Source organism: Lynx canadensis, chromosome C2 (genome assembly GCF_007474595.2).
Source record: "Lynx canadensis isolate LIC74 chromosome C2, mLynCan4.pri.v2, whole genome shotgun sequence".
NCBI lineage: Eukaryota > Metazoa > Chordata > Mammalia > Carnivora > Felidae > Lynx > Lynx canadensis.
The window spans coordinates 29,164,996-29,191,658 of record NC_044311.2 but is presented as its reverse complement, the minus strand read 5'-3'; the positions used below and the strand labels follow the sequence as shown (position 1 = coordinate 29,191,658).

The 26,663-nt window shown below is 40.1% G+C and overlaps 1 protein-coding gene and 1 non-coding gene across 3 annotated transcripts in view; both read right to left on the bottom strand.

The window, feature by feature from the left end:
* Positions 1-26,663, bottom strand: part of TMEM108 (transmembrane protein 108) — a 364,746-nt gene that overhangs the window by 205,104 nt on the left and 132,979 nt on the right. The window lies entirely within an intron of this gene.
* On the bottom strand, positions 9,392-9,499 carry LOC115524310. Its single transcript, XR_003972023.1, has one exon. It is a non-coding gene; the product is annotated as a U6 spliceosomal RNA (small nuclear RNA).

Here is a 26,663-nt window from a genome sequence, read left to right as displayed (position 1 = left end):
TCTCCCCTCTGTCCCTCCCCCCTGCTTATGCATGTTCTTTCTAAAATTTAAAAAAAAATCATTTTATATGACATGGCTCTGCAAGCGTGGTCAGACCTAGGACAGTAAGGAATTAGTTACAAGTTATATTTACAATAGGAAGAGAACAGTAGGATTAATTCAAACGGTTGGGGGAAGTTAACCAACTCTTTTTACCACCAATGTTTGGAAAAGTAAGATTCAGAAATATGCTACTAATGGATCACAAACACTGTGAAGCAACCCTTAATAGTTCCTATTGAAGTGAACAGTGTTGGCTCTGGCGAAAATATCAAAATTAAAGCAAAAAAATGGCTTATTACTCTTGATCCTCCAAGCTAAGAAGGATGTCAGCCGTGTTCTGGAATCTGCATCCTCTGACAGAATGAAAAGGTCTTTAATTCATTTGCTAAACATAGTGGAGGCAGCTGCTTATTCCTATATCAAAGTTTTCCTATAGCTGCAGAAGTCAACAAACACTCACAGTTCTGCCTCCTATGCCATGGCCAGGAGTCAGCCTGTAGGATCTTTAGCTCTGCAAATGAAAAGGGAAATACACACATGGGTAGAATGTCAAGGAAGAGTGTACCAACTCTCCTTTCCACCTGTTCCACTTCAGGTTCAGGTGGCCGCAGGGAGTAGGAATTGGGTTATTGCATATATAAATAGTGCCCAAGCATGGAACACAAGAAGCCTGCATGGCACTGGACATGAAATGGAAAACACAAGCACCTTTGGTGATAGGCAGAAGTGCAGGTAGGGTAAAGGACAGAGAAGTATAAGAGTCAATAGAAAGCACTGACATGTCCATTCAATGGGGGAAACAACTGCTTGTAGCTGGGACCCCCAATGAGAAAGTTACTTTTCCAACCAAAAGTACCTTAAAATATCCCCTATTTATTCTTTAGTAAGAGCACTGAAACAGGACACAGATTAGAGAACAGACAAAGCCAGAGCAACAAAGGCAACTCTAACCTGGGTTAGAGCAGACAGCTATAATTCTGCAGAACTTGTGGCAGGAAGGAAACTTCCTTACAAATACAGCAATGAAGACCATATTTTAAGAGACCTTCCAGGAGGTGTGAAAGCAGAAACCAAAATGAACTTTAGACAAGAAAGAAAAACCTTACTGGTTTACTATCATGTAATCAAGAATATCATGGAAAAGGATCAGCAGGAAAAAAGTCAATGTTCTACTGAATATCCATGTACAAATTAACGATATACATTCATGGTTTGATTATGAATGTATATAGTGGGCTTTTTCAAAGTTGAACCCACAGAGCATGCAACTGGAAAGTGCAGAGGACAATGTAATTACAAAAATCTTTTTAATTAACAAAATGTTAAAGTGCTATCCATAACTAATTTGGCCTTCTTTTTGAGCCATCACCTGCTGTTACAGAGAAAATGTTATACTATTCGTACTCTTAACCAATCTCCATTTAAACAACCAGCTGAATTAACCAGCACCCTCCATTCCGTCTCCTCACCATACGGTTTCCTGTGATATGCAGAGTACTCACAGGTTACAGGTTTCTGTCTGGGATGTCTACACAGTGTCTGTTTTCAAAAGTCAATTGTGTCCCCAAATCTATTTATGACCACCTTATGTATTATTTTAGTTATGTAATATAATTAATCACACTGCAAAATAGGGGAAAAAACGACTGTGAAGATAAAGAGTTGTCTGTACGAAAACTTTGAACAGACTTAAAGTGAGTTTCCTTTAACAATGATTTCAATTGAGTGTCAAGGCAAGATAAAGTTTTTAACATAAAAGTTTTAACATAAAAAAAAACTAAGATTCTATCTCAAAATTCTTTGCAAGCGGCTTAAGGAGTTATTGACCTAGTAAAAAAATACAATTAGAAATTGTAGACAAAGCATGATAGGTTTAATTAATGCTAGAAATAAGAACTCTAATTGGAAGACCAATATATGAAGAAAGGATGTTGGCCCCACATTAAAAGAATGCTGTATGAATATACATTAACAGTAAATTAGAATAAAATGTTTAAGATATATACAAATATAAATATAATTATTTATCATTCTTTGTTTTAACCATTATTAAAAAAAAATTGGTTCTGATCACATCTGATATATTGCCTTTCACTGTAACTAAATGTTCAATCTACCTTACACTGTACCTCAGTACTATAATTTAAACAGCTGCTTTAGGAAGTTCGGAGGATCCTGGGAAGATGGCGGCATAGGAGGATGCTGGGCTCACCGTACGTCCTGCTGATCACTTAGATTCCACCTACACCTGCCTAAATAACCCAGAAAACAGCCAGAAGACTAGCAGAACAGAGTCTCGGGAGCCAAGCGCAGAGGAGAGGCCCACAGAGGAGGGTAGGAAGGGCGGCGAGGCGGTGCGCACTACACGGACTGGCGGGAGGGAGCCAGGGCGGAGGGGTGGCCTGCCGGCCAAGCAGAGCCCCCGTGTCTGGCAAAAGCGGAGGGGCCAGACGGAGTGTGTTCTGACAGCAAGCGGGACTTAACATCTGGAAGGTTATAAGTTAACAGCTCTGCTCGGAGAGCAGAGCGGGAAGGCTGGAGGACAACGGGAGGGAGAGTTGCTGAGCCCTGGGACAACAGAGCTCAGTTTGGTGGGGAACAAATCCCAAAGGGAACCGGCTCCTGCCAGGGAACTTGCCTGCACCGCAAAAACACCCAACGCTGTACTTCTGCGGATCCATCCCTCCCGCGGCGGGTCTGACTCCCTCCCGGTGCCACAGGGCCCCTCCTGAAGCAGATCTCCGAAGGAAAAGTGAGCTGAGCCTGCCCCTCCCGCCCCTGTGCACCTTGCTGATCCACGCCAGCTAATAGGCCAGATACCCAGCACCACAAGCCTGGCAGTGTGCAAGTAGCCCAGACAGGCCACGCCACCCCACAGTGAATCCTGCCCCTAGGAGAGGGGAAGAGAAGGCACACACCAGTCTGACTGTGGCCCGAGCGGTGGGCTGGGGGCAGACATCAGGTGTGACTGCGGCCCCGCCCACCAACGCAAGTTATTCAAGACAGCACAGTGGAAGTGCCCCGAAGTTCGGCACCACTCCAGGAACTATCCAAAATGATGAAACGGAAGAATTCCACTCAAAAAAACGTCCAGGAAATAACAACAGCTAACGAACTGATCAAAAACGATTTAAACAATATAAAAGAAAATGAATTTAGAATAATAGTCATAAAATTAATCACTGGTCTTGAAAACAGTATAAAGGACAGCAGACAATCACTTGCTACAGAGATCAAGGGACTAAGGAACAGCCAGGAGGAGCTAAAAAATGCTATCAATGAGCTGCAAAACAAAATGGAGACAACCACAGCTCGGATTGAAGAGGCAGAGGACAGAATAGGTGAACTAGAAGATAAAATTATGGAAAAAGAGGAAGCTGAGAAAAAGATAAAAAATCCAGGAGTATGAGGGGAAAATTAGAGAACTAAGTGATGCACTAAAGACAAATAATCTACTCATAATTGGTATTCCAGAGGAGGAAGAGAGAGGGAAAGGTGCTGAAGGTGTACTTGAAGAAATAATAGCTGAGAACTTCCCTGATCTGGGAAAGGAAAAAGACATTGAAATCCAAGAGGCACAGAGAACTCCCTTCAGATGTAATTTGAATCAATCTTCTGCACGACATATCATAGTCAAACCGGCAAAATACAAGGATAAAGAGAAAATTCTGAAAGCAGCTAGAGATAAACGTGCTCCAACATATAAAGGGAGACCTATAAGACTCGTGACCGATCTCTCTACTGAAACTTGGCAGGCCAGAAAGGAATGGCAGGAGATCTTCAATGTGATGAACAGAAAAAACACGCAGCCGAGAATCCTTTATCCAGCAAGTCTGTCATTCAGAATAGAAGGAGAGATAAAGGTCTTCCCAAACAAACAAAAACTGAAGGAATTCGTCACCACTAAACCAGCCCTACAAGAGATCCTAAGGGGGATCCTGTGAGGCAAAGTACTAGAGACATCGCTACGAGCATGAAACCTACGGACATCACAATGACTCTAAACCCATATCTTTCTATAATAACACTGAACTATAATAACATGGACTAAAAGCGCCAACCAAAAGACATAGGGTATCATAATGGGTAAAAAAACAAGACCCATCTATTTGCTGTCTACAAGAGACTCATTTTAGACCTGAGGACACCTTCAGATTGAAAGTGAGGGGATGGAGAACTCTCTATCATGCTACTGGAAGTCAAAAGAAAGCTAGAGTAGCCATACTTATGTCAGACAAACTAGACTTTAAATTAAAGGCTGTAACAAGAGATGAAGAAGGGCATTATATAATAATCATAGGGTCTATCCATCAGCAAGCGCTAACAATTATAAATGTCTATGCGCCAAATACGGGAGCCCCCAAATATATAAAACAATTACTCACAAACATAAGCAACCTTATTGATAAGAATGTGGTAATTGCAGGGGACTTTAGTACCCCACTTACAACAACGGATAGGTCATCTGGACACAGGATCCATAAAGAAACAAGGGCCCTGAATGATACATTGGATCGGATGGACTTGACACATATATTTAGAACTCTGCATCCCAAAGCAACAGAATATACTTTCTTCTCGAGTGCACATGGAACATTCTCCAAGATAGATCACATATTGGGTCACAAAACAGCCCTTCATAAGTATACAAGAATTGAGATCATACCAGGTATACTTTTGGACCACAATGCTATGAAACTTGAAATCAACCACAGGAAAAAGTCTGGAAAACCTCCAAAAGCATGGAGGTTAAAGAACACCCTACTAAAGAATGAATGGGTCAACCAGGCAATTAGAGAAGAAATTAAAAAATATATGGAAACAAACAAAAATGAAAATACAACAATCCAAATGCTTTGGGATGCAGCAAAGGCAGACCTGAGAGGAAAATACATTGCAATCCAGGCCTATCTCAAGAAACAAGAAAAATCCCAAATACAAAATCTAACAGCATACCTAAAGGAAATAGAAGCCGAACAGCAAAGACACCCCAAACCCAGCAGAAGAAGAGAAATAATAAAGATCAGAGCAGAAATAAACAATATAGATCTAAAAAAACTGTAGAGCAGATCAACGAAACCAAGAGTTGGTTTTTTAAAAAAATAAACAAAATTGATAAACCTCTAGCCAGGCTTCTCAAAAGGAAAGGGGAGATGACCCAAATAGATAAAATCATGAATGAAAATGGAATTATTACGACCAATCCCTCAAAAATACAAGCAATTATCAGGGAATACTATGAAAAATTATATGCCAACAAATTGGACAACCTGGAAGAAATGGACATATTCCTAAGCACCCACACACTTCCAAAACTCAAACAGGAAGAAATAGAAAGCTTGAACAGACCCATAACCAGCAAAGAAATTGAATCAGTCATCAAAAATCTCCCAACAAATAAGAGTCCAGGACCAGATGGCTTCCCAGGGGAGTTCTAGCAGACATTTAAAGCAGAGATAATACCCATCCTTCTCAAGTTGTTCCAAAAAATAGAAAGGGAAGGAAAACTTCCAGACTCATTCTATGAAGCCAGTATTACTTTGATTCCTAAACCAGACAGAGACCCAGTAAAAAAAGAGAACTACAGGCCAATATCCCTGATGAATAGGGATGCAAAAATTCTCAATAAGATACTAGCAAATCGAATTCGACAGCATATAAAAAGAATTATTCCCCATGATCAAGTGGGATTCATTCCTGGGATGCAGGGCTGGTTCAACATTCGCAAATCAATCAACGTGATACATCACATTAATAAAAGAAAAGAACCATATGATCCTGTCAATCGATGCAGAAAAGGCCTTTGACAAAATTCAGCAACGTTTCTTAATAAAAACCCTCGAGAAAGTCGGGACAGAAGGAACATATTTAAAGATCATAAAAGCCATTTATGAAAAGCCCACAGCTAACATCATCCTCAATGGGGAAAAACTGAGAGCTTTTTCCCTGAGATCAGGAACACGACAGGAATGTCCACTCTCACCACTATTGTTTAACATAGTGTTGGAAGTTCTAGCATCAGCAATCAGACAACAAAAGGAAATCCAAGGCATCAAAATCGGCAAAGATGAAGTCAAGCTTTCACTTTTTGCAGATGACATGATATTATACATGGAAAACCTGAAAGACTCCACCAAAAGTCTGCTAGAACTGATACATGAATTTAGCAAAGTTGCAGGATACAAAATCAATGTACAGAAATCAGTTGCATTCTTATACACTAATAATGAAGCAACAGAAAGACAAATAAAGAAACTGATCCCATTCACAATTGCACCAAGAAGCATAAAATACCTAGGAATAAATCTAATCAAAGATGTAAAAGATCTGTATGCTGAAAACTATAGAAAGCTTATGAAGGAAATTGAAGAAGATATAAAGAAATGGAAAAACATTCCGTGCTCATGGGTTAGAAGAATAAATATTGTTAAATATTGTTAAAATGTCAATACTATCCTTTAGAAAATACTCAGATACTCTGACAGCTTTCCCTCTCCCTCTACTGGCACCCAGCCCTCCCCAGTGTCTGATGGGGTTTGGGGGCAGTCATCTGGCATTGTGTCAGTCCTTTCATATGCATTGCCTGGCACCCACTGGTTTGTAGTAACATCTCGTTTCCCTGTCACCATGTCTTTCTGGCCTCTTGATGCTAAAGTACCATGCTGGCCACTTCTTTTACCTCCAGTAATGCTCCCAGGTAGGTCTTGCCAATGTCCTTTTCTTGTTCAGCCCTGGCTGGCTGCATACCCCAGAGTGTGCTCCTTTACCATTCAGCCCCCTGCCCAGTGGTCTGCCCCAACATCTGCTGTAATGATTCTGATTCTCACCTCAGCAAACCTGCTGCATGATAAGTGAGCTGCTGCATATTGGCTTGTAGAGCACAATGCTCCTTTGCAGTCCCCAGTCCCACTAAGAGCACAGGGGCAGAACCCTGAGTCTGCAGGGCTACTCTGAAGTCCTCAGTCTCTCAACACCAAAGTGCAGAACTAACTGTGGAGATGCCTTTCTTACACACATTTCTGTTTCCCTTCCTCTTTTTATTTTCCTTTGCCCATCTTTACCCTAGCCAGGACAGAGGCAGACATTTCTTTTCTCATATCATCTTTTCCTTCTTCCCAATTCCAGTCTCTCTGCACTATAGAAGAGCCTCATGAGCTGGGCCCTCTAGGTTTGTCTTCTCTATACGTACGGGGCAGATACAATAATTTAATGGACCTTCTCACTCCTCAGTGTCTGCTTTCATACCCATTGTCTCACCAGTCTCCTATGCTGAAGTCATAAACCTACTGTGCCTTAAGAATAACATCCTATAATGAGACAGACTTAGAGAGGAAGAGAGGATGTATTATTATAATATCTATGAAGACATACATTTATTTGTTTTTATATATTTACACATTCCAGAGTGAGGAGTCAAGCAGTTCCAACTAATATTTTTGTTTTTATAATAAAGTCTTCTCTACTTCTAGCTAAAGATTAATATCTGCTATTTCTAGAAAGATGTCTGGACTGGACAATACAGTGAGGATGCTAATGCAAGAAACGACAAAACTGAGTCAGGTGCACCTCCCACAGAATCATCTTATCAAGACATATTTGGTTTAGGTCTGTTTCACAAGGAGTATCATATCTGGACTTCAGAAGGCTTTGTTAAAAGGACAGCTGTATTTAGCACATCTCTAGCTGGGCCCTGTACTCCTGGAATAAGGGAAGAATGGTTTGCTGGCTGAGGCAGACATAAATGCCTAAGACGGTGTTTAAGGGCACAAGAATATTAAAACGTGGGAAGAAAATGTTTTACTGTGAACCTTCAAACCAGCATACAATAAAAACCGCAATATGACAACGTTTGCCACTACCTAGTATTCCTAGAATTCCCTTCTTACAGTCTGCTAATGCACAAATGTGGCCAGCAACAAACCCACACTGGAATCTCAGGCTATTCTCTCTAAAGAGTGATCCCCAGCAGGTCTTTTTAAAGCTCCCACTGACATGTAAGCTCAGACAACTCTCTGTGGAGACTCAAACCTATGAATTTTCCTAGAGAAAAGTAAATTTTAATCTTTCATGTTTTCCTTAGGACTATCGGTCTTGGAAGGAAAAGTTAATCTTCTCTGCCCTCAATACAATCTGGTTAATTGATCTACAGTGGGAAGGAAGGACTCTGTTTCCATTAAAATTGGAATGAAAAGCTGGCAGTCAAGTGCATGCAGAAACTACTGGACCTTGACACATCTGACAGATAAATGGCAGCCTGGTGGCAGATCAAGCCAGGTGGGAATGCCTAGATAGGGTGGGATCTACTAGGTGGAGTACTAGGCAAAGAAGACTTGGGGTTTAGAGGCAAAGACTATTGCCACAGGTTCATTGTGTCTTAAGATATCTTTGATGCAATTCTCTGGGCAAAAAGACTTCTGAATATTTAGACTGTTTCAATATTAACCACATTCTTATTTTCAGGGCCCAAAGCATAAAAGCTGAAATTTAATTTTGGTCACTGTCAAATTATTTGATATAAGAACTTCCAAAGACTGGACTTAGAACTGCTTTTATGTTAGCTAGCTGGTTAAACCTTTATAACAATGATCAAAATCCAAGATTAATATGGTGACAGTGAACAATCTCCCCTCCTCTGTTTAATTGAAATTCATGCTTCTGGATTTGGTTTGCTGAAAGCTTAATTTTCTTGGAGCAAAATCATTCCTGGAAAATCTTTATATATTCCACTTAAATGTGCCTGAAAATGTTTCTCTTTTTGCAGTGGGGTCTTTCATAAGAAGACAATCTCTGAGTCCAGGCTGTGGGAAGGGCAACTTTAGTGATGAAGTGACCCTAAACAGTATTTAGAAAGAATGCAGATTTTGCCCTCAAAAAGCATAGACCTAAGGAAGAAAGCTGTTAACAGGAGTGAAATTAAACACACTTGCAGTTTCCAAGTTCAGAGCAATCATAAGGAGCAATGCAGCCCCTGAGTCATTTCCTCACTTACGATGAAGACAAATAAAGAAATCTGGCATGACAGGACATAGGTAAGGCCACTCAGGCTCTTCTCTTCTGGGACAGTACAACTGGATCACAGATGAAACTCCTCCATACCTTTACTGACACTTGGCACCATCAACTTCCTATGGTTATCTCGTTTCCTGTGTCAATAACTAGACTGAAGTTAACTTTTAAGCATACACTTAATACAGATTTTCTTTATCTGAAAACAATTTGTAAAAAGTCACTAATTCTCTGAATACACACCAAATGGAATGCTTTTTGGAACTTATGTGTTTTTCCTGACAGAACTAATATACCTACCATACAACATCCTTTATTTCATACGGGATGTTCATAGCACAATTATAGTGAAAGTAACTTCATGAATTTGTGTGTCAACCTTGCACAGGGGCCATGCTAACCTTCTCTGTGTCATTCCAATTTTAGTACATGGGCTGCTGAAACAAGGACCATAATGAAAGTAATTTAAACAAAATCTATTTCAGGGCTTCATTTTATTTCCTTTGTTAGCCAAATGATTCTCTCTGGAAGCATCTACTGTGTCCTGATTGTCTAATTCTACCAGATCTTCATTTGTTAATGCTGTTCATGTGACTCAAAGCAGTTTTCCAACATCACTTCCAACAGCTTCATGAATTCTAGCCTTGTAAGCCCTAAATGTTTAATAATTTTGGTGATGAGAAATAGGAAAGATAATATTTAAGAGCAGGACTCTGGAACCAGATTGCCTGGGGTCTAATCTTGGTTCTACTGTTTCTAGGCAACATACCCTTGGGAAAATTACTCAAGTCTCTGTGTCTCAGTTTCCTCATCTGTAAAATGGAAAAATACAGATAACTCTATCTCATTGGGTTGTTGTGAGGGCTAAATGCAAAGCATTTATAGCAGTGCTTCACATACGATAAACACTATATGGGTGTTGACTATCATCACCATCACCATCATCATCATCAAAGTCTGAGCTGTAGAGAATCTTTAGCAGCAAGACTGCAAGCATGCATAAGTCATGGGAACTTTTGACACCAAAAGGGTAAATGAGACATAAAGTAAATAAGTGAGGAAAGTAATGTTTCTCTATCAGGAAATTGTTATAATCTAGCTATTTCTATTTCTTTAAACTCTTCTCTTAATCTTGAGTCCCCATAAACAGGATAATTAGTGATTTACGCTTGGCTCATTTAAGAGTTAGGCTTTTTCAGAAAAAGTTTAATTCAGTGGAGTCCCATCCTAATTGTAACTAAATGGGCATCTATCGAACTAAATTTTATGCTATTTTTCTTCATGCCCCCTTGCAGTGCTTCTCAATCTTTTCACAAAAGAACACATAACTAGATTGAACTAATATATACCACTTCACCCCCTCCCAATCCCATATTCTGAAGTCTTGGGTATAGTGTAAAGTGGCCTCTCTGATCAGGAAATTTCCTTGAAGTCTCCTGTTTCACCTTTAAAATCACGTACATTTTACTTTATAGTCTGTAATATGTACACATCATTTTAATATAAAAATAATTTTTAAATTATCATCAATACAACTTGTTTATTTTGTCCTCAACATCCTCAAGTAAAACCGTTACTCTCTGAAAGCATATCACATTCATCTGTTTTTCTATAGCTTTACTAACTTCTTTCATGTATCTAGTAAGTGTGGACAAATGACAATAGTGGAGACACAGATTAACGAAAAGTCAAGTTACCACCATTACTATTTATCCGGTGGTGAATTACCTAAATGTCAGGAGAAAGTGTGAACCAATGACTTCATGTTAACAAATAAGTAAAATAACGAAAAAGACCAACTCACCTCACAGAGCTGCCTCTTGCTAATAATACCCACTGCTTTTAGTTGCCTAATCTTCAACACTTATCTAAATGTTAGGAACATGGGCTAGGGCGGTATGAGGTTTAACTGTTGTCTACAAGTGGACACATCAGTATGAAGATTAAACATGCCCATAAAGTATACATAGATAATGTATTTGTCCAAAACCAAAATCACCACAATTATGCACAAATATCTGTATTTTAGAATGTGTCTACTACTAGAAATACATATTAATGAACAGACATGTCAATCATGTTTTGGGGCACAACTCTCTCCACAAAAAATCCAGCAGTATATTTTAACAGACTTTGATCTTTTAAAATCTGATTTTCGTATTTTGACCACTTCTTTGTGGAGGAAGTAATATGATATTTAGCTGCATACACACCAACAATACCTATTTATGTTTTCTGATGATGTTTTACAATGTTAATGTATGTCTGAACATTGGATACATTTTGAACTAAATAAGTTTACAATTAAAATTTTGGTACTACATTTTGAGTAGTTTTGGTTTAACTATATTTTAAATTATATGTGATCTTTCCTCTCCCCATTTATACCTTAGTTAATTGAGAGCTTGGAGATCCTGAAGTCTATAGTAGGGTTTTCAACAGGCAGCATCTTAGAAACTTTCAATTTGTTTTTTTAACTAAGCAGAAATGGAACGGCAGTCTTAAGCACTTGGGTAGCTTTTACTATCTTTTATACAACATAGTTCTGTGCATGCATAGGTGGACAGTGTAAATACAGTTTTTCTATTGCAGTCATAAATGGAACTAAAACGCTTAGTTTGGAATTTGTTGTTTTTTGTTTTTCGCTTTTTAGTTTGGAATTGTTTAAAAAAATTTTTTTTAATGTTTGTTTAGTTTTGAGAAAGACAGAGCAGGGGTCAGGGAGGGGCAGAGAGAGAAGGAGACAGAATCTGAAGCAGGCTCAAGGCTACAAGCTGTTGGCAAACAGCCCAACGTGGGGCTCAAACTCACGAACCAGGAGACCATGACCTGAGCTGAAGTCGGATGCTTAACCAACTGAGCCATCCATGTGCTGTTTGGAATTCTTAAAGAAGAAAATATCCCAGGAAGTGCACACACTACTATTCTTTACAAGTAGATGGAGAAATAACATTAAGTTCTCTTTTTTCATGAAATTTTTTGTCTTTTTTATTTTTATTGCTTAAATATTAGTTAACATATAGTGCAACACTCGTTTCAGGAATAGAATTCAGTGATTCATCACTTACAAATGCCCTCCTTAATACCCATCACCCATTTGCCCATCCCCCACCTACTTCCCTCCATCTGCCCTCAGTTTGTTCTTTCATAAAACAAAAATTAATGTTTATTTTTGAGAGAGAAACAGAGTGTGAATGGAGAAAGGGAAGAGAAGGAGACACAGAACTCAAAGCAGGCTCCAGGTTCTGAGCTGTCAACACAAAGCCTGACACAGGGCTTGAACTCATGGACTGAAAGATCACAATCGGAGCCAAAGTTAGACACTTAACCAACTGAGCCACCCAGGAGCCCTTGTTCTCTGTCTTTAAGAGTCTCTCATAGTTTGTTTCCCTCTCTCTACCCCACCCCACCGCCCACATATGTTCATCTGTTTAGATTCCACAAATGAATGAAATGATATGTCATTTGTCTCTCTGACTGGCTTATTTTGCTTAGCATAATACACTCTAACTCCATCCACATTGTTGCAAATGGCAAGATTTCATTCTTTTTGATGGTTGAGTAATATTCCATGGGATGTATATACCACATCTTCTTTATCCATTCATCAATTAACATTTGGGTTCTCTCCATAGTTTGGCTATTATTGATAATTCTGCTATATAAACATTGGGGTGCATGAACCCCTTTGAATCTGTATTTTCATATCCTTTTGATAAATACCTAGTAGTGCAATTGCTGGATCACAGGATAGTTCTATTTTCAGTTTTCTGAGAAACTTCCATAGTGTTCACCAAAGTGGCTGCACCAGTTTGCCTTCCCACCAACACTTCAAAAGGGCTCCCCTTTCTCTACATCCTTGCCAACACCTGTTGTTTCTTATGTTGTTAATTTTAAGCCATTCTGACAGGTGTGAGGTATCTCATTGTGATTTTGATTTGTAGTTCCCTGATGATAATGTGATGCATCATCCATTTCTTAATTAGGTTATTTGCTTTTTAGGTGTGTTTTTGATAAGTTCTTTATAGATTTTACCTATATCTTATAAAGGGTTATATGAACCTTTATAAAAGCTAACCTTTTCATGAAATTTTAAGGAAAATATTTTAATAAAAAATATGAATGCTGTGGTATATAAGTTAGCCCTTTCTCCATGTCTCCGTACTGTTAACATCAGAGTAGTATTGAAATAATGAATACACTGTTAAAGAACTCAAGAAAATAGAAGTGTTAGTATCTGACCCTGACCTTGTTTCTAGTACACCTGTGCTGAGATGACCTGTTGTTATTCAACCAGCTAATCATTTCTTTTGTTCAAATCACTGTGTTTTTACTCACTGGGGCTAATCTACACAGCCATCTGGTATTTGATAGATAATTGCCTGTTCCAAATCCCACGAGTCTGAAAGTCATCTTCAGGGGAAACTGAACTAGATACATTCTTCCCAGGTAAAGCAACTACCAAAGTCAAGAGGGAACTCTTGGAGGGAAACTAAATTATAACTTTCAATTGGAATGCAGATTTTGCCCCATGTTACAGTGAACCTAGAGTTTATATAGGAAATGATGGTTCTGATACTCTGTAGTGTGACTTAGTCTAGAATCTGCTTCCACTTCCCTGGGCAACCTTGTCTCCCGCCAGTCCAACTGACACAGCATCTCCAGGGATGAGGCTCACAAAACTGTAGTTCTACAAGCTCTCAGGTGATTCTAACGTATATTCTAGACCCTGTGGATAAACTAGTCAACAGCACACAGTCCCTTTCCTGCAGAGATAATATTTAAGGATTATGTTTACATTATAATCACTATTTTTCTGAGGATAAAACAAGTACATGCTTACTGCAGAAAACTTGAAAAATACAGAGAAGTCTTAAGATAAGCCCAGAACCATACCATCCAATAATAACCACAGTTAATGTTCTATATAAACCTGCAAACACTTCTTCTTCCAAAAAGTAAGATTATACAAGGAAGTCAGTGGTCTTTTTCTCACTTACCAATACATCATGAAGAGCTTTCAATGGGACAGTGTCTTTTTATTGATTTGTAAACTCTTTACAATTAATGATTTAATTTTAATGTTTATTTATTTTGAGAGAAGGCAGTGGGGTGGGTGGTGTGTGTGTGAGAGAAAATCCCAAGCAGGGTCCACACTGTCAACACACAGCTCAATGTGGGGCTCGATCTCACAAATTGTGATCAAGACCTGAGCTGAAATCAAGAGTCAGACACTTAACTGAGCCACCTAGGCGCCCTGTAGTTAATGATTTTAAAATGCTCTTCTCAGTTACTTTGAGTCATTCAATGTATACTGCATCCAAGTCTGCCCAAGCCTAATCTACCTTTGGTATTTACTCTCTCAGGAGGATCCCAAGGACTGTCTCTTGGGCTCCAAATGAGCAAAGAAGCTCTCACAAAGCCCTGCATCTCCATGAAAGGGTGATCTAAAGATTGTCCTCAATCCATCCCTTCAAGGCACTCTGCTGCACAGGCTTTTTTTTTCTTTTTTTTTTTTTTTAAGAGAGAGAGTGTGTGAAAGTGGGGGGAGGGGAGGGAGGGAGAGGCAGAGAGAGAGAGAAAGAGAATGAATGAATGAATGAATGAATGAATGAATCTTAAGCAGGCTCCATGCTCAGTGCAGAGCCCAATGCAGGGTTCAATCCCACAATTCTGGGATCATGACCTGAGCTGAAATCAAGAGTTGGACGCTCAACCAACTGAGCCAGCCAGGCACCCCATGCTCTGCTGCTTTTGACCCTTTTAGGAGTGATATGAAAATATGCTATATAAACAGATGTTCTTTATAATAAGCCTGCAGTCTTCTCAGGTATTCAGTAAAAATACAGAAAAGTGACTTTTAAAAGAAACAAGTAGAGTTTCATGAAATTTAATTTTAATAAGCACCTTATATCCCTCATATCAATGGCTGTAATGTTAATTTTTGCCATTATATGAATATAAAAGCACAAAAAATCTTTTCCCAGAAGGTACTGTGCATTCCCCATCTACATTGCTTTGTACTTTTTTTCAATATGGTATCCTGGTTGGATACATTAACTGTCTCCCATATAGACTTTAAAATACAGATAGTCCCTGACTTAGGATCATTCAACTTAAGAGTTTTCTATTTTATAATGGTATGAAAGTGATAAGCATTATAGTAGAAATCACACTTTGAATTTTGATCTTTTCCCATGCTAACAGTATGAGGTACTGTACTCTTGTGATGCTGGACAGAGACCTGCAGATTCCAGGCAGCCAGGCAATCACTAAGGAAAACAATCAATACACTTATAAACACTTTTCACTTTCAGTAAAGTATTTAATAAATTACATGAGATAGTCAACACTTTATTTTGAAATAGGCTTTATGCTAGATGATTTTGCCCAACCATAGGCTATGTAAGTGTTCTGACCACGTTTAAGGTAGGCTGGGATAAGCTATGATTGTTGGCAGGTTAGGTGTATTAAATGCATTTTCAACTTATGGTATTTTCAACTTATGATGGGCTTAACACGACCTAAACCCACTGTGGAGATCGGTATATTTGTTATTAACGGTATTTTCCATAGAAATAATACTTGTATTGTGAACACTTAAGGTTAGCAAAAGAAATGGCTCTCACAAGAACTCTGTAATATATCCAGGGTTGTCACACTTAGCCGCAAAACCTTGTCATATTCACAAGTTTATCAGCAATGCCAACACGGTGCCTGATGCACAGGAGTCATTAACACCTGAACTATGAGGTTAAAGGTCTTGACCACAAACGTGGCCAGTAAGTTGACAGAGTAAGGATGCTCCCAAACCCAGGACTCTCACTAGAAATTTGGTGTTCCTTATATTATATCACACTGCCTCTTGCTGGCCTCTTAAGCTCCATCACAAAGCTCTTTCATTCTCACAGGCTACTGGGTCTTCACTGTTCAGCTCAGGGACTTGCCAGTTGTTCATGGTATCAGGATTTCCACACATGGCTCATAAACTGACTGGGTTAAGGATTGTGTTAAATCACTGGTGTATTCCATTACCTGAACTCGCCTTTAAAGGAGCCAAGAAACTCTTCATGGTGTTACATCAAGTCAGGGAGAAATCCTTGCCCCTGCCACCCATGCTGTGACTTGACACTTGGCCTTGTCTGCTGAGATGATTAAAATTATTCTTGCCACATATAAAAAGGCACTAAATATAGTTCATGCAGAGGTAGGCACATAAAGATGGTTTTGCTGGCCATTCTATAAACTAATGTGATTTGAGAGATCAATTCTAGCACAGAAAAAGGGAAAGGAGAATTATAAAGAGATAAATTAAGCATCTCTGATTGGAAGTCACAAGATGAAACCCAGGTAAGGATAACTAGTAACAGGCAAAATCCTTGCTTAGAATAGTGACAAAACTGAAAATCAGGAACTTGAGGCTGAAACACATAGCTGTCAAAGAACAAGTCTCTGGTGTGGGACAGACTGGGGCCTTTGCCAGCAGCCTGAGCTTTAGAAACCTGGCAGCCAGTGTTAATGGGACTCAGAGGGAAGCAAAAGGTGAGAGTTGAGGAAGGTCTACCTGGTGTCAAAATTCTCCAGATTTCTTAGATCCAGGCCACTTAACCTTACCCTTCCACCCTTCAGGGAGGCAAAGGGCTGAAATATGCTTCCTCTCTCACAGTCTACTAGGCTGCAGTTGTTATTCCTTTTAATTTGGTTTCTGGTACAGAAAGGTTTGGGGGATCAGAGCAAGCAGCACTGTGAGCTCCTGTATGACGGTCCCCAGGGCAGAGTTGCGGGTGGCCTGACTAGGGCAAACAGCATCTCCTTCCCCCATCCCTCCAATGTCAACCATGACAGATGTTACTATGTATAATTTTCTGCTCTCCTTAACCTCTTTGTTTCCTGGAATATGTAATGAATTTAGGAGCAATTTAGCCATTGGTGTAAGCCATCATTGGTGTAAGCCATCACTGGTGTAAGTGGTGTAAACACTGTGCCATCCCAGGGAATCATATGTGGTTCCCACACCTCTCCTGGCTGTTACCTACCACATTGCCTCTTCCCTACTGGATGGAGAAGATAGATAATCGCCACTTTACATAACAATTTACTCTAAGAGGAGGGGAGGGAGGAAAAGGAAAGCAAGGCAATAAGCCAGTAGCCCATCTCAGAAATAGGGTTCCCCTGACCTCAGCCTTCTGAATCTCTTTCCCTCATGAATATTTATGTGCCTTGGCACTCTCTGGGGGATGGCAGCTGAGAGGCTCAAGACTGTGGCAGGTAGAAACAGAACTAACAGGCAAGCATTGGAAAGCAGGCAATAACCATTAAATCCAAGTTTCTTGGATGCAGGATGGACTTCTGACCAAAATCTAGGTGAGGTGGGGGAAACACTCAACCCCAGATGTTACTATAATGCCTACAATACCTTTTGGAAACCACATTCCCAGCCAACTGTTTCATATGCTTCCAGAAATAAACAGAATGCAGCTGGGAGCTCTGAGCTGTGCTACTCTGCAAATCATTTAACTGCATACAAATGATAGCTATTATACAGCCAGGATCCCCCAGGGAAATAATTTCTATTCCCAACTTCTCTTATAACCTGATGAGTCAGTTGAGGTCAGCTGGTTGGAGCACTGTGCTAAAGAAGCCAAGGGCTCAGAAAAGCTTCTTCGGCAGACCTGCTTCCTTCAGACTACATCCAGTGATACTAAGGTCTGTCTTACAAATATACGTTGGACCTAAAGGAGCCTAACAGAAAGCACTAATGGTTCTAGAAGCCAGAACCCACTACCAGAGAAAAAAGTTAGGAACAAAGTATGACCTGAAACCAACTTTAGGAATCAGAGTCATTGTCATGACTGTATAGTAAGATCATTCTTCATCTTGGTCTGCTTATCAAGCTGTGTGGTATCAAGTTCTTTTCTCTGCCTGTAACAGTTCCCCTTCTCTTGTAGGTTCAGTTTCTAATCCACAATAGTTAAAAACAAAATAATAAAGTTAACAACATCATCTAATCAGAGTCCATAAGGATCTAAGTGAGGAAGAACTTTTTGATAATAGACATCTCCTTGATCCTTGGTCCAAAGCTTTGTAGCAGGATACTAAAAATGAAGAGACTTACCTTTTTATTTAGTTTTTCAAATTTTTATTTAAATTTTAGTTAGTTAATATACAGTGCAATATTGGTTTCAGGAGAATTCAGTGATTCATCACTTGCAACATCCAGTGCTCATCATAACAAGTGTCCTCCTTAATATCCATCACCCATCTAGCCTGTCCTCCACCTATGTCTCTCCATCTACCCTCAGTTTGTTCTCTAAGAGTCTCTCATGGTTTATTTCCCTCTCCTCTCCCCTCCGTATGTTCACCTGTTTTTTTCTTAAATTCCACATATGAGTGAAATGATATGGCATTTGTCTTTCTCTGACGGGCTTATTTTGCTTAGCATAATACATTCTAGTTCCAACCACATTGTTGCAAATGTTAAGATTTCATTCTTTTTGATGGTTGAGTAATATTCCATGGGATAGATATACCACATCTTTATCCATTCATCAGTCACTGGACATCTGCGTTCTCTCCATAGCTTGGCTACTGTTGATAATGCTGCTATAAACATTGGGGTGCATGAACCCCTGTGAATCTGTATTTTTGTATCCTTTTGGTAAATGCCTTGTGGTGCAATTGCTGGATTGTAGGGTAGTTCTATTTTTAACTCAATACTGTTGTCCAGAGTGGCTGCTCCAGTTTGCATTCCCACCAACAGTGCAAGAGTGTTCCTCTTTCTCCACATCCTCACCAACACCTGTTGTTTCTTGTGTTGTTAATTTTAACCATTCAGACTGACAGATGTGAAGTGGTATCTCATTGTGATTTTGATTTCTATTTCCCTGATGATGAGTAACGTTGAGCATCTTTTCATGTGTCTGCTAGCCATCTGGATGTCTTCTGTGGAAAAGTATCTACTCATAAGACTTACCTTTTGTGTATTTAGTTCCTAATAAAAAGTTTGTGGGATTCAATGCTCCCCAAGTAGAGCTATTTCATAGTCTTTCTTAAGTACCATTCAGTTTAGATTTAGAATTCATTAAAATCTTCCAGTTTACTCTTTTTTGTTGTATGTGTAGCAGTTACATAATTGTTAATGTATGAATATGCCCAGTCTCACCTCCACCACCTCCACCCCAGGGTTCCAAGCCTGCCTTTTTGACTCCTGGCTTTTTGTTATGCTGATTCAGAAAATGGGTCCAGCACCTGGAGGCTCTCAGCAAGGTTACACATGTTTGAGAATAGTTCTTTTGTTGGGAGTTAGCAGGGAGACAGGAAGATAGCATTGGTGGAGTGGATGCCATGAGTGTTGGGTATTGTGAGGGATTATAGATGGCAAGACAGGATTTTGTCAAGTCTTGTAAAAGGTGAAAAGTACACTCTCTCACCTTTAACATTTGCTTGAGGAAATAAAGATTTTAGTTGCTTTCAGTCCTATTTTTCTGAACAGCTATTTCTCTGAACATGTCACTGCATAAAATCAGGACCAAATGGGCCCCAGTTATATTAAGGTTTCATCTTTTTGTTTTTCTCTAATACAATTAATAATAGCTAACATTTACTTAGCACTTACCAAGTGTCACTCATTTATTCAATACATATTAGCTGAACACCTACTATGTTCTAGGTACCACTGTATGCACTGAGGAAACAATAAAAAAAATAGGCCATAAAAGATCTTGGACTTCATGAAGTTTATTTTCTAATGGAAGTAAACAGATAATGAATAAACAAGACCTGAAGAGTGATAGGTAGCTACATGAGAGCAATTAAAGAATGTTTCTTTGAGGATCTTCAGCTGGAATCTGATAGTGTGAAGAAGCTATCATGTGAGGATCAGTGGACAAGTATTCTAGGAAGCAGAAATAGCTTGTATACAAGTGCCAATGTCAGCAGGTACTGGGGAGTGTGTAAAAAAAAAAATCCATGCAGTTGAATGGAAAGGGCAAGACTGTATAAAATGACATTCAAGGTGGAGGCACAGGCCAGATTATGCAGGGCTATGCAGGCTTGGGTGAGGAGCTTGGGTTTTATGGAGTGTGCCAAAATTCAGAAGTCACTGGAGGATTTTAAGCAAGGAAGTGGTAAGATTGTGGTAAGAATTTTAAAAGATCATATTGGCTTTTATATAGAAAATAGCTTTCAGGGGGGCAGGTTGAAAGCAGCAAGGTCAGGTAGGAGGCCATTCATTACAAGGGCTCAAGTGATAGCATGTAGCCTTAATGTCAGATACCAATCCTTTGCATGCACATAGTTCATTAAATCCTCAAGCAGACCTCCACAGAGTAGAACTTGGCATGACTGACCCAGATACTTAAGAAGTGGCCCAGATGGCTGGGCTGAGTGACTTGCAAACAGCAGGCCAACAAGTCCTCAAAGTCAATGGAGGTTTGAAGGCACAGCCAGGTTACCAGTGACAGCAAGGCATCATCAACTGAGTAGATCCACCCTGGGAGAAGCCCCATCAGTTCTTCTATAATGGAAAGCATTCAAAGGTGACAGCCCAAAGCTACCAGCCCAGCCATACTCTAATTAAAGGGACTTGGCTCCAGGGTCCAAGGCTAAAATATTTTTAACCTGTGCCTGGAACAACAATGTTCAAACACTCTGGAATGTAGTCCTAGGGCTCAGGGACTTGAAGGAACTCAGAATGGAAACTAGGTCTTGTTTGGTCTTGATGGCAGAATGGAGCATCCAGAGGAAGCCCTTTTCCCAACTACCTTCCTGAAACTTCTCTTCCTATGACAAAGACCTAAATCTACAGTTAAAGCCACAGTACACCTTTTAGATACCTTCACCCTTTCACTGCTTTAGTTTTCACAAAAACCTCAGCTTCCTGCTGACGCTGCTGTTTAAATGTTAAATGAGTGACACCAACTAAAAGTGAACAGAAGTTAATTACTAAGGAAGTCCAAGCCTCATATGTTAATTGGTGTTAAGGAAAGTTACCATGTTCTCCAAGTCATAAAGTTGGGAGTAACTATTAGTTTGTGTCTTTTCTTTCTCTTCATTCCTCCTTTTCTGTACTATCCCCCCATCCCTATATATCTCTCCCACCCTCTCCCTTACCCTCTTTCCTTTCATCCCCTGTCCCCTTTCCTTAAGTCAACAGTAAGTAAGTCAATCATGCTAGAAAAAGCTTTCCTTCAATCTAGGATTCCAGATATTATACCTGTTTAAATAGATGTGGAGAAATGAAGGTATTAAGTTGGGTAAATTCTGAGGCCTACCCTGAAATCTGCTTTTGCTCACAGTTATAGTTCATGTAAACTCTAAATTTAAAAAATTCTCACAAATGATATCTGTCAACCTTCAAATACTCCAACTAATATTTATTCCTTTCTTCAATAAACAGAAGATAGAAATAAAGTGGAAAAGAACATGGGCTGGCAAGCCAAAGATCAGAGTTGTATTCTTACAATGAGAACTTGAGTAAAGCTCTGGAGTCCTTTAGACCTTTGTGTCTTGGTTTATGTAACCAGTGTGAGGAATTTAGATAATGCATGAAAAGACACTAGGGTAAACCACTAAGGAAAATGCTTTCTTGTTTGCTAAAATTGCAGAAACAACCTAGAATAAAAATGGAGTATTGTTTTAGATCCAAATCCAACTCTTGGTGTGAGATGGTTTATGAATTGGAATCACACACGTTCCTACAATCTCACATCCAAATCTACTAACAAAGCAAAACAAAGCAGTTGTTGTTTCCTCATATGATTCCACTGAATGGCGTCAGCTCCTCTTCTCCCACCAGATCCACTTTCCAGGACCCTTTCCTCCTGCATCATGGAGTTCTGGGAACTCCTAACTCCACTAGCAAACACTATGATTTCCCTGCATGTTAGACCCTCATTATGTTGAAGACTTTAACCTGAAGCTGTGACCCACCTAAGGTGAAGTGGGCCCTAAAGCAAGCCCATTAGCCCCAGATGCCTTCTGCCTCAGGCTGGCCATAAAGCAGCCAGCTGTCCTTATAAGCATATACTATAGTAGGGAGAACAGTGCAAAGCCTACCACAGATCACTATAGTTCTTGAAAGCTATTAACAGAGAAGATGATTGTGAATCAGGAATTTTCTGTTTGATATCCTGGCTCTCCCATTTTTCTCAACATGCATTCACACTTGTAGTGATATCAGAAACAAAACTACTATTTCTGTGTCTTTGTTGATCTTCCCAAATAAAATGGAACAAAACAAATACACAGATTGAAGAGTAAGTCAGAAAAAAGTGGAAAGTGGAAGCAGAATGAAAACATTCAGAGTATCAATTAAAGGAAAGAGGCCCTAGAGCCACAATGCTTGAGTCTGAATACCAGCTCTGCCTCTGTTTCGGTAAGTCATTTAACTTCCCTGTGACTGTGCTTCCTCATGGAGATAACAGTACCCATTCATAGGGCTGTTGTGAAATTAAGTTAACAAGAACATGTGGAACAGTGCCTGGCCCCAAGTTAGAGCCATGTGAGTGTTAATGATCACTATCACTATTATCATCATCATGGGTTTTTCAAAACTGAATGCAAACTTTTGGTTCTACTCTTGGAAAGAATTACACCAGAAATATGTCAAGTAAGGTACAAGAACTCTCAATGAATGATTAGGTAGTTGAAGGGGTGGATCCCCTTGAACAGATGGAGGAAAATAGAGCATGGATAAATGCAGCCAAGGAGAACTGAGAGAATTGCACAGGTGTATAAATGCTTTTAAATATCTAAATCCCAGGAAAATGAGCTGTGGGAATTTACCTAACTTAATTAAGAAAACTAGAATAAAAACGAATGTACAGGTGGAAAATCACAAAGTATGTCATAGTGATGAGTTCCTACTTATCACTGTCAACTGGTAAGATAAGTGACATATGGAACACCTTACTACTGGATTAAATAGAAAATCACAGAAGACAATCTATCAGAAATAGCAGGATGTCACAAGTGAGTATCTGGGGAGAAAATGAACGCGATCTAGGTAGAATGTAAATGGTATGTCTGCATTTTTGCCATCCTTTTCCAGGTGATTCCTCACATGCTCTAACAGATACAGCACAACCGTTAACTCTCTATATATGGGAAAGGCTGATGGTATTTATGGTATTTACAGTCTGGTAAACATATTTACAGGCTGAGCTCTATTCTCCTGTGTTAGCCAACTATTCACAAGCTCTGATTAGTAGCTGGTTGACATCAGCCAGCTGTGGAAAAGGTCAACAGGAGATAGTAACCACAGACATTAGCCCTGTGACATCATCTCGCAAAGCTGCCTATTTACTGAATTAATTCTCCTGCCCCTTATTCTTGAGATACTCAGTTTTTCAAGTACTACAGGAAAAGAGATAGTGCTCTCTCATTTCCTTCCATACACACTGCACACACTTGGATTTAGGAAAGGGTGACATGCCAAAGTATCCACAATTTGCTTTGCATGGTTGAATTATGGACAATTATGGACCTACTGGCTTTATAGCATTTTTCAATTACCTATGAAAAATAGGTCACTTTTGCGATGTTAAAAAAAAAAAAGAACTAAAAGTTTGTTGTTTGTTTCCTTAGGCCAACCTACTTCACATCTAAACAATCTCTAAGATATATGAGGTACAACAGAGAGAAATGTAGAGGGAAGAACTGACTGTGTGTGTGTGTGTGTGTTTTAATCTTTACAGGGAGTTGACAAGACTCACAGGATTAAGAGGATTAAAGGACAAAACCTATTTGCAAATGCCTAGTCCAGTACCTGGCATATGGTACATAGGATTTGCTCCCAAAAGATGAGTTTAGGGGCACCTGGGTGGCTCAGTCGATTGAGCGTCCAAGTTCAGCTCAGGTCATGATATCACGGCTCATGAGTTCGAGCCCTGTGTCAGGCTCTGTGATGAGAGCTAGGACCCTGGAGCCTGCTTAGGATTCTGTGTCTCTGTCTCTCTCCATGCCTCCCCTGCTCATGCTCTGTCTTTCTCTCTCTCAAAAGTAAATAAACATTTTTTTTTTTTAAAAAAAGGATGGGTTTAGTTCTTCAATCTAAAGAGACTACATGCTCAAAAGGTCCATGTTACTGCCTCCAGTGCTGGCACCAACCAGCCTTCTGACAGACTCACAGTGCCCAGGGACAGGCTAATTGTTCATACAAGAACAAAGAAAGGACCTCATTCACCTGGCTTACACACACTCAGAGAAAGGTATATTCAATGGGGGTACACTGGCATCATTCTAATTGAACGGCTCAAATCCTCAAAGTTAGTGACTACAATAATGGACACTTACTATATTCTTTAATGCAGAAAAAAAGTACAATCTAAAATAGTTCTGTCTGAGGCATCATCCAGAAGGTTTTGTTGTTCTCGTTTTGAAGAGTACTCTTATTCAAAATGCCACTCCTTGCATGCCTCTTAAGCCCAGGCTCATGATCACATGGTCTAAAATGGGTTTAATCTTCTCTAAGTGAGAAAAGTATGTCAAGTAAGAACTTGAAACTGAGTATGAGTTTACTTTGCCTAAAATAAGACCTTTGTTGAAAGGTCTTTATTTTTAAAGAAATAAATATATACAAAAAAGGTAATTCATCTTCTATAATTTTTCAACCACTCTTCCAAATACTATTATAGTCAAATAGAAATTTTGGGTGGATACTGGAGAAGATGGTGGCATAGGAGGATGCTGGGCTCACCTCATCCTGCTGATCACTTAGATTCCACTCACATCTGCCTAAATAACCCAGAAAACCACCAGAAGACTAGCAGAACGGACTCTCCAGAGCCAAGCGTAGACAGGCCCAAAGAAGAGGGTAGGAAGGGCAGTGAGGGAGTGTGTGCTAAACAGACTGGTGGGAGGGGCCTGGGAGGTGGAGGGGCAGCCCGCCCAGCAACGCGGGATCCCCAAGTCTGGTTTGCAAAAGTGGAGGGGCCGGACTGCATGAGTTCTGAAAGCCAGAGGGACTTAACATCTGGAATGTTTTAAGTCAACAGCTCTGCTCGGAGAGCGGGAGGGCAAGAGGACACTGGGAGGGAGAGGTGTTGAGCCCTGGAAGACAGAGCTCAGCTCGGTGGGGAACAAAGGCGCTGGCCAGTGCCATCTCCCTCTCCCATCCCCCAGCCAAAACCCCAAAGGGAACCAGTTCACCGAACTTGCTTGCACGGCACAAACACCCAACGCTGTGCTTCTGTGGATCCATCCCTCCGACAGGTCAGCCTTCCTCCTGGTGCTGCACGGACCCTCCTGCAGGGGACCACTGATGCAAAGTGAGCTGAGCCTGCCCCTTCCACCCCTGTGCACCTTGCAGATCCACCCCAGCTAATACGCCAGATCCCATCAAAGCAGTACCACAAGCCCGGCAGTGTGCAAGTAGCCCAGACAGGGGCCACACCATTCCACAGTGAGTCCTGCCCCTGGGAGGGGGGTAGATAAGGTACACACCAGTCTGACTGTGGCCCCAGCGGTGGGCTGGGGACAGACATCAGGTCTGACTGTGGCCCTGCTCACCAATGCAAATTACACCAGACAGCACAGGGGAAGTGCCCTGCAGTTCCGTGCCACCCCAGGGACTATCCAAAAGGATGAAACGGAGGAATTCTCCTCAAAAGAAACTCCAGGAAGTAACGACAGCTAATGAATTGATCAAAAACGATTTAAGCAATATAACAGAAGAAGAATTTAGAATAAGAGTTATAAAATTAATTGCTGGGCTTGAAAAAAGTATAGAGGACAGCAGAGAATCTATTGCTACAGAGATCAAGGGACTAAGAAATAGCTATGAGGAGGTAAAAAATGCTATAAATGAGGTGCAAAATAAAATGGAGGTGACCACAGCTTGGACTGAAGAGGCAGAGGAGAGAATAGGTGAATTAGAAGATAAAATTATGGAAAAAGAGGAAGCTGAGAAAAAGAGAGATAAAAAAAAATCCAGGAGTATGAGGGGAGAATCAGAGAACTAAGTGATGCAATCAAACACAACAATATCCGTATAACAGGAATTCCAGAAGAGGAAGAGAGAGATAAAGGGGCTGAAGGTGTACTTGAAGAAATCATAGCTGAGAACTTCCCTGATCTGGGGAAGGAAACAGACATTGAAATCCAAGAGGCACAGAGAACACCCTTCAGACGTAACCTGAATCTATCTTCTGCACGACATATCATAGTGAAACTGGCAAAATACAAAGATAAAGAGAAAATTCAGAAAGCAGCTAGGGATAAACATGCTCTAACATATAAAGGGAGACCAATAAGACTACTGACAGACCTATCTACTGAAACTTGGCAGGCCACAAAGGAATGGCAGGAAATCTTCAATGTGATGAACAGAAAAAACATGCAGCCGAGAATCCTTTATCCAGCAAGTCTGTCATTCAGAATAGAAGGAGAGATAAAGGTTTCCCAAACAAATAAAAACTGAAGCACCATTAAACCAGCCCTACAAGAGATCCTAAGGGGGATTCTGTGAGTGAAATGTTACAAGGACCACAAAGTACCAGAGACAGCACTACAAGCATGAAACCTACAGATGTCACAATGACTCTAAACCCATATCTCTGTATAATAACACTGAATGTAAATGGACTAAATGCTCCAACCAAAAGACATAGGGCATC